The sequence below is a fragment of the Dipteris shenzhenensis genome, chromosome 24 (genome assembly GCF_047967505.1).
Source record: "Dipteris shenzhenensis isolate YYH24624 ecotype China chromosome 24, Dip_SZ_1.0, whole genome shotgun sequence".
Lineage (NCBI taxonomy): Eukaryota > Viridiplantae > Streptophyta > Polypodiopsida > Gleicheniales > Dipteridaceae > Dipteris > Dipteris shenzhenensis.
Window position 1 is genome coordinate 44,027,381 of NC_141619.1, and position 13,071 is coordinate 44,040,451.

The 13,071-nt window shown below is 44.6% G+C and overlaps 1 pseudogene across 1 annotated transcript in view; it reads left to right on the top strand.

Annotated features, from left to right (window-relative positions):
- Positions 1-335: 335 nt before the first annotated feature.
- Positions 336-13,071, top strand: part of LOC147886641 (uncharacterized) — a 54,187-nt pseudogene continuing 41,451 nt past the window's right edge. Inside the window, exons 1-3 of the transcript XR_015543335.1 lie at positions 336-655; positions 746-815; positions 914-1,013. The product of XR_015543335.1 is annotated as an uncharacterized LOC147886641 (transcript). The remainder of the gene's footprint in view (positions 656-745; positions 816-913; positions 1,014-13,071) is intronic.

Below are 13,071 nucleotides of genomic sequence, written 5' to 3' on the forward strand. Positions count from 1 at the left end.
AGATGAATAAGATAGGATCCACAAATGTGTGCCCATGGACTCGAAACAAGGGCATACTTTCACAAGCCATTCAAAAGGTTTTTCTTGTCTTGGCCTCCCATGCCCAACAAGGTGTGGACAATAGGATTCACAAACGTTCGCCCATGGACTCAGAAGAGGGGAACCATACTTCACACATGGAAGTCTTCCACATGCCATTTCCTTGTCTAGGAGAGAATTTGATGGGTGGTCTCCCCCCCAAGCTGTGCAAGGTGTAGGAAACTGCGAAAGTGGGCTCAGCTGCGTGACGTGGGTGGTGCTGGCAACTGGTTTTTTTTCGGTCCGCACAGGATTTTGTAGTGCATTGTGCCCCTAGAGACGTTTGTGAATGGTGATTAGAGTGAATTCAATCTAATAAATATGGCCACATTTTGATCCTTGGCTATGAAGTATGATAACCATGGAGGCAAAGTGTTTGGCAATGTCTTCGACTAGGCCTCCTCTTACTGTCCGATCCCTCTCTCTTGTACCCCAGAAAACCCCTGGCTCTTTGAAATGCCTTCAAATCCCAACCACCTTGCCTGATTGCGGGAAATTCTGTCTCGCTGCTTCGGCCGCAATCGCCTTTGGTTCAGCTTTGTTCTCCTCCCCACCGCCAGCTCTAGCTGACTTTCTCGTAAGTGTGGGTTCTTCGAAGAAGCATCTTTTTCCATTCGGCCCAGCAATGGCGTCTTTTTTCTTTTTGTGTAATGCCCATCGCTTGCAGAGTTATGATCACGCTGATATGCGGGCTGCGGATTTGTCTGGAAAAGATTTGAAAGGGGCAGTTTTTGCAGGTATGTTACCAGCCACTATTATTGGGAATGGTAGCAAGCACATAGAATTTCATAGAATGACAGTAATTTTAATACTTCGTGATGCAATTATGTGACAGCCTGTGACTGCAGGCGAATCAATCTGGAGGGTGCTAACTTGGATAGCAGCACGGTAACTTTCGCTGGTTTCCAGGGTGCAAATTTGCAAAATACGAGCTGGTAACCTCGACCTCTTCTACGTGTGGGAGCTTGGATATTTGGAAAATGTATTTAGTGATATTTTCTACAAATTCTTAAGTTAAATGTCGATGCCTTACACAAAATTGAAAAGATGAACGTCGCTATGCATTTTGAGGTATACAAGGTCACTTGAATCCACATGCGTTTGGAGATGTTTCCACAGCGCGCTTGCGCACACTCTATCAAGCATATATGTGTCTACCTACTTACAACATGAGAACATGCTTGACTTTTGGAACCGTTTCTTAAGACACGGAGGGGTGAAACTGGTAGGGCGTCGACATTTGTCTTAAAACCACCTCTTGGCACACAATGCATCATGTCTCTTTGCATGTTGGAATACTGTTACTTACAGCTTCAGAATATATAGTTTTGTAATTTTGATAGGAGTTTCACTTAGAAATTCTATCTATTCATGTGAAACACATAATATATCAAGTATGTGAAATATTGTATAAACAATTTCAATATATAAAGTCTATCAATTATAAAAAGACTTTTAGTCTGTCTGGCATGACCAGCTCCCATGACCTAGAGGTGGAAAGGGGTAGGTGGGCAAGACCCAGGATTCCAATAGACGCAAGAATCTGCAAAATATGACCTACAATGAGATAGAAAATGAGCAGCACGTGCTCCTAGAGTACTCTCTTCCTTTGGCCTTTGCTTAATCGAGATCTATACTTCTCAAGGAGACATAGATTGGCATTCCTATATGCCATCCTATTGAGCTGCTCCATGCTCAGCTTGACAGTAAGTGTGAAAAATCACTTGTCAAGACTATATGCTATATTTAATATTTGTAAAGGTTGGACTTTGAGGACACAACAAAACTTTTTTGTTTGTTTTGGTGTGTATGTTTGCGCAAATGCTCCATATCCTTTCAGTTGGACTTAAGGTGCAATCTTGTGAGAGGATGTGGAGAGCTAATTTCTGCAATGAGGGGTGGACCCATGTCATTATTTTAGACTTTGATAACTATGTGCAGGCTCCATCTTAGTCACTAGCAGGTGCTTAGCCACAAAAAGATTGTAATTTTCAGCCAGAATTCCCCCACAATTATCAGTCTACTACAGATCAAGCAGTGACCGAAGAGAGGGCTGTTATAAGGCAACACAAAATAGCCTCTAGATGGCTGTTAGATACATTAAAGGGCAGCAAACAAGCTGAGCCTTTGTCTGGCCTCACAAGAGCAGCTTCTCGTCACATGCAAGGACACTTAGTGGAGGTTGCTTTTATTGCTATAGCTTGCAATGAAGAGCCATTGTGTACGAGGATGCCTTTGATAGCAAGGATTGGATGGAAGCTATGAAATCTGAGTTAGACTCAATTCATCACAATGACATTTGGGAGTTGTGTGAATTTGCCTAAAGGCAACTTTGCTAGGGTATGTAAACTCAAGAGGAAGGCTGATGGCAGTGGTGACCACTACAAGTCTTGTTGTAAAAGGTTATGCTCAGCAGCAAGACATTGATTTTGAGGAGTTATTTGCACCTACTTCATGCATTACTACCATCAGGTGTGTCATTGCTATTGCAGCCCATCATCAGTGGCAAGTGCATTAACTAGATATGAAAACTGCTTTTTGTCACGATTTGTGATGTATTCCTTTCTCTATATCTTAGACTTATGGATGGTTTGATGAATGGACACTTGTGGAAGAGTATGCCCTTTCGACGGGACACTTCCTATGAGGCACAACCCTTCACAAGAAACATTCTATGGAAGACACACTCCTATTGTAATGTACCCTCTCATCAAGGGTCACATCCTTCACAAGGGGTACACACCTCTTCATGCACGTACACTTTGGAGTACACACCTTTTTACGTGTGACTCTTCACTCTCTATATAAGAGAGGCCCAACTGTATGGATGACACACTAGAGATAACTTGATTGCTATCATGTAGATGCAAGGAATCAATCCATATATTTGCAAAGAACTTAATTCCATGCACTAACACTCCACATAGATGTGTCTTTAGAAAGTGCTTTCCTTGTAAGCAATACAAATATTCGTTGTTCTCTGCTATTTCAGTCTCCTTTCTGTTCCTTAGCACATTTCTAAATATAGTAAATCTAGGATTTCTTACAGTGGTATACTCTGTTTCGGGAATTCACTGAAAAACTGCTGTGCTTTTCAATAATTCGGACATAGGAGCTGTGATTTCGGAAAACTTTGTATGGTAGAAGTTTGCCAATCCGAGAAAAGAGCGGACATCATGAACATTCTTAGGAGTAGGTCAGTTTCGGATTACCTCGACTACATTCTAGGACTACACAATGTAGTTGCAAATGCTCTGAGCAGGTTAACTCTAGCATCATGTTAGAAAATACCCAACAGAGGGTACACACAGCGGAAGACTTATAGTAATGCCCAGGAGCTCACACATTGTGTGGTGTGGGTGTGGAATCATAAACTTCTTTACGTAAGTGCATTCAATAGATGTGCAGACTCATCAATAGACAATGAACCAGCCGGATAGAGAAACCACCAAAATATATATTTCCGTCCAAAAACTATGGACACAATACAAGAGAGATAGATCCAGAGTCCCACCAATGGTGTGGTCCTCTGATCTTACCACAAGGTCCTTCTCCTATTTGCTGGATATTTCTAGACTCGAGCCCGCGTGCTCCACCTCGAGCGTAAGTAGACTTTCCGTCCAAAGATCTCAGCACCTTGCTGCCCTAGTTAGACAGCCTAGGCTCAGCCCCAAGTGAGCTCAGTCTGCAGTAACTCTGGCCCTGCTTTGCCTCCTGGATGTAAGCCCAAAGATCAGGCTTCTGCTGCTCCTTGTGCTCCTCTGTGTGCTGACTTGCTGGATGAGAAATGAGGCCACAAGCCTCTCCTTTTATAGGCCCCAAGGTCCCCTTGAACTAACCGACCAGCCAGCCCTAAATGGGCCGACTGGCTGGTCTGTTTGGGCCGACCAGTCTGCCCCAAAACAGCCCTTTAAGGGCTCACAAAACTAGGGCCCTTTGGCCCACACTTCTAGGGCTTTCGGCCCTCCAATCTAGGCAGGAGCCCAGCCTATATAAGGCATGCCACTGCCCACTAGCAGTCCAATTTGCTGCTCCACCAGGCCTGCTGGTTCTGCCCTCTGCCAGGCTCTTTCCAGCCACGTGTCCTGCGCCGTACTGCCCCATACATCCTGCTGAGTCATCGCACCTTTCATGGGGATCTGTTGCAGTCCGTACGCCTGCCATGAAGCTTTGTCTTGCCAGGCCAGATCCAGGGCTACATGCCCCTGCCATCTTTCCTGCACAAGGTTTTCTTTTCTTGTGAGGTGCTGCCCATGTGGCAGCCCCATCTCTCTCTCTTCTCTGGGCATCTTCTGCCCTAGGTTTCCCTCCCCCACGCTCTCCTCATTTGGGGGCTTACAGATGGGGAGGTGACCCTTCCAACACCCCCTCTCACCGACACATCTCGGCCCAATGCCAACACGTCGATGAAGATGCTCCAGTAACTACCTGGTCGTAGTCCTCTGGAACTCTTCGATGTCGAAATCTTTTCCTGGCTTTTCATCCAGTGGCATCTGCTCCACCAGGTCTGGTTCCGCTTCCGCACACCATCTTGATACACAAGTCCATCTCTGGTAGCACCACCTGGCACCACCTCCTTCAGTCACGTTCCCGCCTTCGAACTTGAGCAATCCAGCCATCACGATCTTCCAGTTGTCCCCCTCATAATGAGTGAACAACCTAGAGTCTTCCAGGCACCATGCTCTGAGGGTTTGTTTCAACCCATCCTTCCTTTGGCAAGGTCTGCAACGAATGAATATTTCCAGATAACCTGGACCATGAACTCTCGCTGAGTTCTCAAGCAGGTACTCTTTTGGCTTCAGTACTCTTTGTCCATCACCTTCAAGCAATCTGCGTCCGAGATTTGAAGAAGCACCAATATTTCCCCTTTTGCCTTCGAAGAAGGCCAATTCCTTCCAATCTCGTATGACCTGAGACAAATGAAGAGCAGAGTCTCTCCACAGCATGCTATAAAGGCTCAAATGCAAAATATCAAATACATACCAGACTGTTGTACTGCTTGAATGTTCGCCCTGAAAGCAAACTCTCATTGAGGCACCCACTAAGCGCCTGTGTAATCCTGTACTGTCCCCTTCTGAACTCCAGCATCCATCTGACCATGAGACCCCAGGGCCCTCCATGGAATCCACCCTCGTGTTAGTGTCCACAGCCACACACCTGGAAGGTACCAAGCGCTTCATGCTGTCCTTCACCTTCACAAAGGCATCTGACTCCTCGTCGACCCACATCTCTATGTCAGACATCCTCACTGTGATTTCTGGATCAACATATTTGACCTCGGTAATACTTGGTGATGTCACCAGGAACAACTCTTTGATTACCACATTTGCTTTGGCCTCTCCCTCTGAATCTGTGTCAGACTCCTTTTTGTTTTTCTGATCCGCCTTTTTCTTTCTGCAGTCCTTTGCAAAATCTCTTGGCGTATCACAGTAGAAGCACTTCTTCTTCTGCTTCCTCTTAGAAGTCCCCTCGTCGTCTTTCTTGGACTTGCCACCGTTAGGCTTGCCCTTTCCTTCGCCAGCGGAATCCTTCGCCAGCATCGCCTTGTCGTCTTTGTCCTTGTTGTAGAGCTTCTCCCGAGCTTCCTCCTGTAGCAGTAATGGACCCAACTCCTCAAACGTCAGCGGTGAAATCCCTCACGCTCTTTGAAAGACAGCAATTTCTCTTTGATTCACTACGAACCTCCTTCGTAAAAGACAGCAAGCACACTTCCCCTTTTGCTCTCCCTCTCTCTCTCTCTCAACAGAGACACTAGGGCCCAGGACAACATGTCGGGCTGGACCCCCCCGAAGGTATTTTATTACTTGAAGAGAATCTGTTACAAAAGTTCAGCGTAGAGCTGTCTGATACCCTCTAATTCAAAACGTGAAAATCCCTTCATTACAAGAGCTTCAAGCTCATTTCAAATTGGCAACATGCCACTTGTCTAAAATCTAGACTAAGTCTATTACATGCCACTAAGAGCCATTCTGGAGTCTTCAAAGCACTTGGTCACACGAACCGCCTCCTAGATGCTTGTTAGGCTCCCGTAGCGCTTAGGAAAAATAACTCTTCCTAGTACCTACAACAATTAATTAAAGCGCACCACCATGGCACCCATTAATTGTTAGCGCTTTGCATGCAAATAACACATTGTGGACTAATTCTAGTCTCGGTGGGCGTCCCCACTGAATACATGTGCACACCTAAACAAATATAAAAATATATATTTATTCTCTTGTTGACAGGAGTCAACACTCTTGATTATAATTAAGGAGCTTTGACCAAGGGTCGAGGCGCCTTAATTATAGCTAAGTCTCTCCAACCGAAGTTGGCACATCTTGGTTAACCGGGGTTAACCCTCTTGGCGCATGCCAAGTCTTGTTGACCGAAGTCAACACTCTCTGACCGTAGTCAGCTCTGTAGTTCTCTGGTTAACCGCAGTTAACCCTCTTGGTAATAAACCAAGTCTCCTTGACCGAAGTCAGGTTTACTTGACTAGAGTCAAGTATCTTTGACTGTAGTCAATCCTTTGACCATTAAAAGAACTCTTTGACCATAATTAACACATATAAAACTATTTAATTATGATCAAATAAATGGTCAATTGTACTTTGACTTAGGATATTTACATTGTGGTGACATCCCCTCGGCTTCTATTCAGTTGACCTCAACTGAAAAGCTTCCTTGTAAACATCCAAAAGCTGTGGATGGTCGGATAACATGTCTTCGTCCATCCACTTGACATCTAATGCCGTATAATTCTTGAATTTTACAAGATATCTGTAAAACTCCTTACCCTGAGGGCCTTTACGTACAGTATGGTACACAATTTGCTCTGGCTGAAGGACCTCCTCCAGCTCATCCACTTCTGGTGGATCCTCTGATACTGGTTCTGTAGGCTCTGGTCCCTGGAATTTCTTTAGAAGACTCACATGGAATGCATTGTGAATCCTCCAATGCTTTGGCAATGCTAACCTGTATGCAACCTCATTTATTCTTTCCGTAACCCTGAAAGGGCCATAGTATCTAGGAGATAACTTTGCATACACTTTCTGTTTGCCTTTAAACTTGCGGAGCCTAGCTTTTTCAAACTTCAAAAGTACCCAGTCCCCTTCCTTGAGATCGTCTCCTATGCTTATCTTCAGCTCTTTTATGTTTCTCTTGAGACCTTTCGATTGCTGTCCGGACTTTACTGTAAGCTGTCTGGAGGTCTCTCACAAACTGATCAGCTGCAAATATCTCATCTTTGGTCCTCAATATAGGTGGCAAAATCACCTTCCCATATATGACCTCAAAAGGGGCTTTCCCTGTAGAGCTATGTACTGTATTATTGTAAGCAAACTCTACCAACGGTAGGTACTTTTCCCAGTCTGAACTTTGGTCACCCACGTAGCATTTCAGCATATCCAAAACTGTAGAATTTGCTACTTCACTTTGAACATCTGTCTGGGGATGGAAAGAAGAAGAAAAATTCAGATTCGTCCCCATGTTATCAAATAAAGCTCTCCAGAATAGACTGGTCATTCTGGGATCTCGATCATTAACAATGGACTTAGGCATACCATGATGCTTAAAAATCTGTACCATGAAAAGCTTAGCCATATGATCTGCCTTTATGGTTTTGTGAACCGGAATGAAATGAGCTTGCTTGCTGAATCTATCAATGATAGTCCAAATCCCATCATTCCCTGACTTTGATCTTGGCAAATCAAAAATAAAGTCCATTGTAATACTTTCCCATGGTGCCTGAGGGACGGGAAGAGGCATAAGTAGGCCGGGTGCCTTCCGTCTATCATACTTCACTTTCTGACAGGTAAGGCATTCAGTAACAAACTGATGTATATCTTTCCGCATCCCTGGCCAAAAGAAATACCTCTCTAGTGCTAGAGTTGTTGCTGTAATTCCTCTATGTCCAGCATAGGGAGGTGCATGGCATTCCTCCAAAATCTTTTTCCTCATCTCCTAGGTGATGCATAGGCAATCATCTTTCATCAGATACCCATCTTTCAGGGAATAGTGACTGGTGGATTGCCCCTCTTGCGTTTGCTGTAAAATTTCACCAAAATCTGCATCACGAGCATATTGCTCCCTCATGCCTTCTAGGTCCTGATGATAAGCAATAGTCACATTATTGACCTGGGGTCTTTGGGACAAGGCATCTGCCACTCTGTTCCGAATTCCTGGGGTATGGACAATCTGAAAATGATACATTGACAGCATGTTTGCCCATTTCATATGCTTCTCGGAAAGCTTCGTCTGAGTCAAAAAGTACCTCAGACTTTGGTGATCTGTCTTAACAGTAAAATCTGCACCCAAAAGATAGTGCTTCCATGTATGGATGGCATGAATTACAGCCAATAACTCTTTCTCATAGATTCCTAGATATCTTTCTGCATCCCGAAGTCTCTTGCTACTGCATGACCATTCTGATGCAATGCAGCCCCAACACATTCTCCACAAGCATCGCAATCAACATCAAAAGATTGATAAAGATCCGGGACTACAAGAATAGGCTCTGTAGTCAACTTCTCCTTGAGTATATTGAATGCTTTCTTCTGTGATATTCCCCATGTGAAGGCTGCATTTTTCTTAGTAAGTTCATGTAATGGAGTTGCGATATCAGCAAAATGCCTGATGAACCTTCTGTAGTAAGAACACAGGCCTAGGAAACTTCGAACTGCATGCACAGTTTTCAGCTCTGGCCATTCCTGAATGGCACGGATCTTTGCTGGATCCATCTGTATCCCATTCTTGGATATTATATGCCCCAGATAATGGATTTCTTCCAAGAAGAATTCACTTTTCTTGCTGTTTGCATAGAGCTGATGATTTCTCAGTTCTTGAAACACTATAGCAAGATGTTCCCTGTGCTCTTCTTCTGTCTTTGAAAAGACTAAGATATCATCAAAGAAAGTACTAGTGAAATGCCTGTACTTTCGGAAGATGCTATCCATCATTCTATTGAATGTGGCTAGAGCATTTGTCAACCCAAAAGGCATCACTAAGTATTCATACAACCCGAATGTAGTGCGGAATGCTGTCTTGTGCACATCCTGAGGTTGTATCCTCACTTGGTGATAGCCACTCTTTAAGTCTATCCTGCTGAAAACTGAAGCTCCATTTAACTAATCCAGCACATCATCAATGTGCGGAATAGGGAATCTATTCTTGATGGTCATTTTGTTCAGTGCGCGATAATCGACGCACATACGGAATGAACCATCTTTCTTCTGTACTAGCAATACAGGGGAACAAAAAGGAGACGAGCTGGGCTGAATCAATCCTTTGGACAGCAAGTCCTGTACCTGAGCCATAATCTCCTCTCTCTGAGTCGCACTGACTCTATAAGGTGGTCTGTTTGGTGGCTCACTACCAGGCATTAACTCTATCTGATGATCTTCTGGTCTCTCTGGGGGTAACTCCCCTGGCAAAACATTGGAAAAGCAATTTTTAAAGTTTACAAGAAACTGAAACTTATCTTTGTCTGCATCATTCATTTCAGCATGCATATCATTCTCTTTTTCTTTTACAAAAACCATGTACGCAGAAATTGTAGACTTTATTGCTTTACCACATGTAACATCAGATACAATGGGGATAGTGTCCCCTTTATTCCTGGCAACTAAACGCTGATTTTTCCCCCTATGCACAAACTCCAACACTCTTTCAGGATTAGTCAACTTCACTGCCTTGCGATGAAACCAAGGCATTCCCAAGACTACATCATGATGTTTCAGTGGAGAAATGAAGAAGTCTTCCTGATCCACATAACTTTGTACATGAAGACGGAGCTTCCCTATCAAGGGAGTGACTGGCACAGGATTCCCATAGAACATCTGATCAGCATCCAAAGCCCTACCCAACTCCTCCGTCTTTATTCCCAGCCTCAGGGCTAGGTCCTCTGATATGAAATTATCAGTAGCCCCTGGATCAAATAAAATCAGCGCTTGCTGATCTCTGACTTTTCCCCAAGATAGCAACAATTCTCGTTCCTGTGGGTTTGAAACATGACCCAGTATGTCAGGAATTCCTCCTGCCATTGGCTTTTGCGGTCCTCGTGGCTTCTCTGCCTCTTTTCCCTTCGAAGTTGAAGGCTTTTCTGGGCACTGGGCAGCCACATGCCCCTCTTTGCCGCACTTGAAGCATTTCCCATCTCTATGGAATTCAGCTATCTGTTCAGGGGTGAATAGAGATTTGCTTTATAAACCTTTGAAAACTGAGTACCCCTCGGCTTCTGAGGCTGAAACCCTTTCTTTTCAACCTTGGGGTACTCTTTCTTTTCTGATTTTGAAAAATCAGTTTTCTTTCTATCAGCACGTCCTGCATGCAAGGATAGCACTGTAGATGGATCTTGTAACGGCACAAGACTAGCTACTGAAGATGAATGCATAAGGTCTTGAATGTTCTTTGCCCCCAAAGCATTCACTACTGCCTGAATTCTTGGAGTGAGACCTGCTCTGTACTTTCTCATTTGGGTCCCTTTGGAGATCTTTTTGAAAGGTGCAACCTGCAAATAAGCATCCCAAAACTTTTGGTTGTACACATCCACTGTATCTCCTGCATCCATATGCAAACTGTCCCAATCTTGAAGAACATGGTCTCTAAACTGTTTAGGCATAAACTGCTGGTAGAAGGCTTTCTTGAAGTCCTTCCACTTCCTTGGGGCTGACCCATCTGTGGTCTGTGCACTCCACCATGCACTAGCTGTCGCTGTCAAGTGCAAACTGACCATTCTTAACTTGGAGGATTCTGAAAACTTTTCTGTGCCGAATGCAGCATCAAACTGCCTGATGAATTGCAATGCTTTGTCTGTATGACCATATTGTCCATTGTAGGTCATAAACTTGACAGATTTACCTCCCTCTTTAAATTCCTTGGTTTCTCTGGAAGACTTTCTCTTCCTAGACTTCTTGTGTGTCCTTCTTTTCCTGGATGGTTTATCTGATAAGGAAGAAGAAGATACAGAAGTCGAACTCGAGGTAGACGGTGATGGACTAGGAGATCGGTGATGATGCCTTGATCTCTTCCTGCTCTATGAGATCTCTCTCTTTTTGGTTGTATGCGAGAGTGTGCCTCTGGCATTGGCACGTCATATGCTATATTAGGCATAGCTTCTGCTTGAAACAAATGCTGAGCCCTTGGATCTTTTCTGAGATTTTCCATCTCTTGCATACGAGCACGTACCATCTGTTCAAATTCTTGTTGAGTTTGCTGCACACTTCTCTGTCTTGGATGTACATCCCTATCTTGTGAATCCCATTGGATAGGTGATTGATCCATATTCTGAGATCTGCAAATTTTTCACACACCGGGTAGGTAACTGATGCACAACTACCTTTGCTTTTCCGACAGAAAAATACCTCAACAAGAGGTGTCTTGCATTCACAACTTGTGCTAGTAATTGGGCTATCAATTCAAAGCATAAACCCACAAAATTGCTAAAGCATCAACAATTGTATTGCCCTTTTTCTGGCTACTGCAAAAAGCACTCAGAAGCATCTGATTTATCTTCCCAGTGTACAAAGGCATGCATTTTATTTTTCTGCAAATCTCTGATTTCTCTGCTTTTCTCTGCTTTTCTGCTGCTTTTCTGACAGTAGAAGTCTGCTTTCTCTGTTTTCTCTGCTTTTCTGCTGCTTTTCTGACAGTAAAAGTCTGACAGGCAGGTGAAAGCTGCTAGCAGAAACAGTGTCTGCAACTGTCCCTTTTTTTTTTTTGGTGGGAAAGAACAGTAACCAGATGGAGTAACTGGCTAGTTACTCTAACCAGACTGACTGGTTCTGGTCTGGTTAGTCTGCAACTAGACTAACTGGACTGGTCACAGTCTAGTTACAGTGACCAGACTGGTCTGGTTGGGTCAACTTACTGGACCTCTAACCAGTCCACTAACCAAGGTTAGGCTAGATAAAACCCAGGGCCTGCCACATCAGCCACCTGTCTGCCATGTGTCAGTGCCACATCAGCATCTGATCTGGCTGCCACATGTACTGCCACGTCAGCACCCTTCAGGCCTGCATGCCACATCAGCAACTTGCCATGTCAATTTGTCTGATTGCCTGTGTGACACGTGTCAGATCTGCTGAGCTGTCTGCCACGTCGTTTGCTGCTTGGCTGCCACACCAGTGCCTGTGCAAGCCACGTGTACTCCTACCCTGGCCACGTCAGCAACAACCAAAGGTTTTAGACCTTGGCAGCGTCGCGCCGGCACCCTGCGCAACGAAATGGTTGACGGAGCCTACGAACCTCGTCGCTACTCGTCACGCGAACGCCATGCTACACTACGTCCTACGTGGGGACCATGTGTGCCCGTGTGACAGCATCAGTAATCCCCCCTAGCCCTCCGCCCTGAGCGTCAAGCAATCGTCTGCTCCTCGTCTGCATACGATGCCTATCGTATCAGTTATCGCCGGCGTATTCTCCTTCCTCACAATTAACAGCAGTGCTCTGTTTCTCTGTGGAAGAGATCAGCAACGAGACCCTTGTAGACTCGTCCTCTTCAAACAACGAAAACACCAGCTGTACCGTCGTAAAACTACAGCAGCGCCTCTTTCTTTTCCGTTAATTTTTCAGCAGAGTCACACATCAACTCCTTGGATCGTCACTGTCTAAGAAGACAGTATAGCTGTGCTCTGATACCAATGAAATCCCTCACGCTCTTTGAAAGACATCAATTTCTCTTTGATTCACTACGAACCTCCTTCGTAAAAGACAGCAAGCACACTTCCCCTTTTGCTCTCCCTCTCTCTCTCTCTCTCAACAGAGACACTAGGGCCCAGGACAACATGTCGCGCTGGACCCCCCCGAAGGTATTTTATTACTTGAAGAGAATCTGTTACAAAAGTTCAGCGTAGAGCTGTCTGATACCCTCAAATCCCTTCATTACAAGAGTTTCAAGCTCATTTCAAATTGGCAACATGCCACTTGTCTAAAATCTAGACTAAGTCTATTACATGCCACTAAGGGCCATTTTGGAGTCTTCAAAGCACTTGGTCACACGAACCGCCTCCTAGA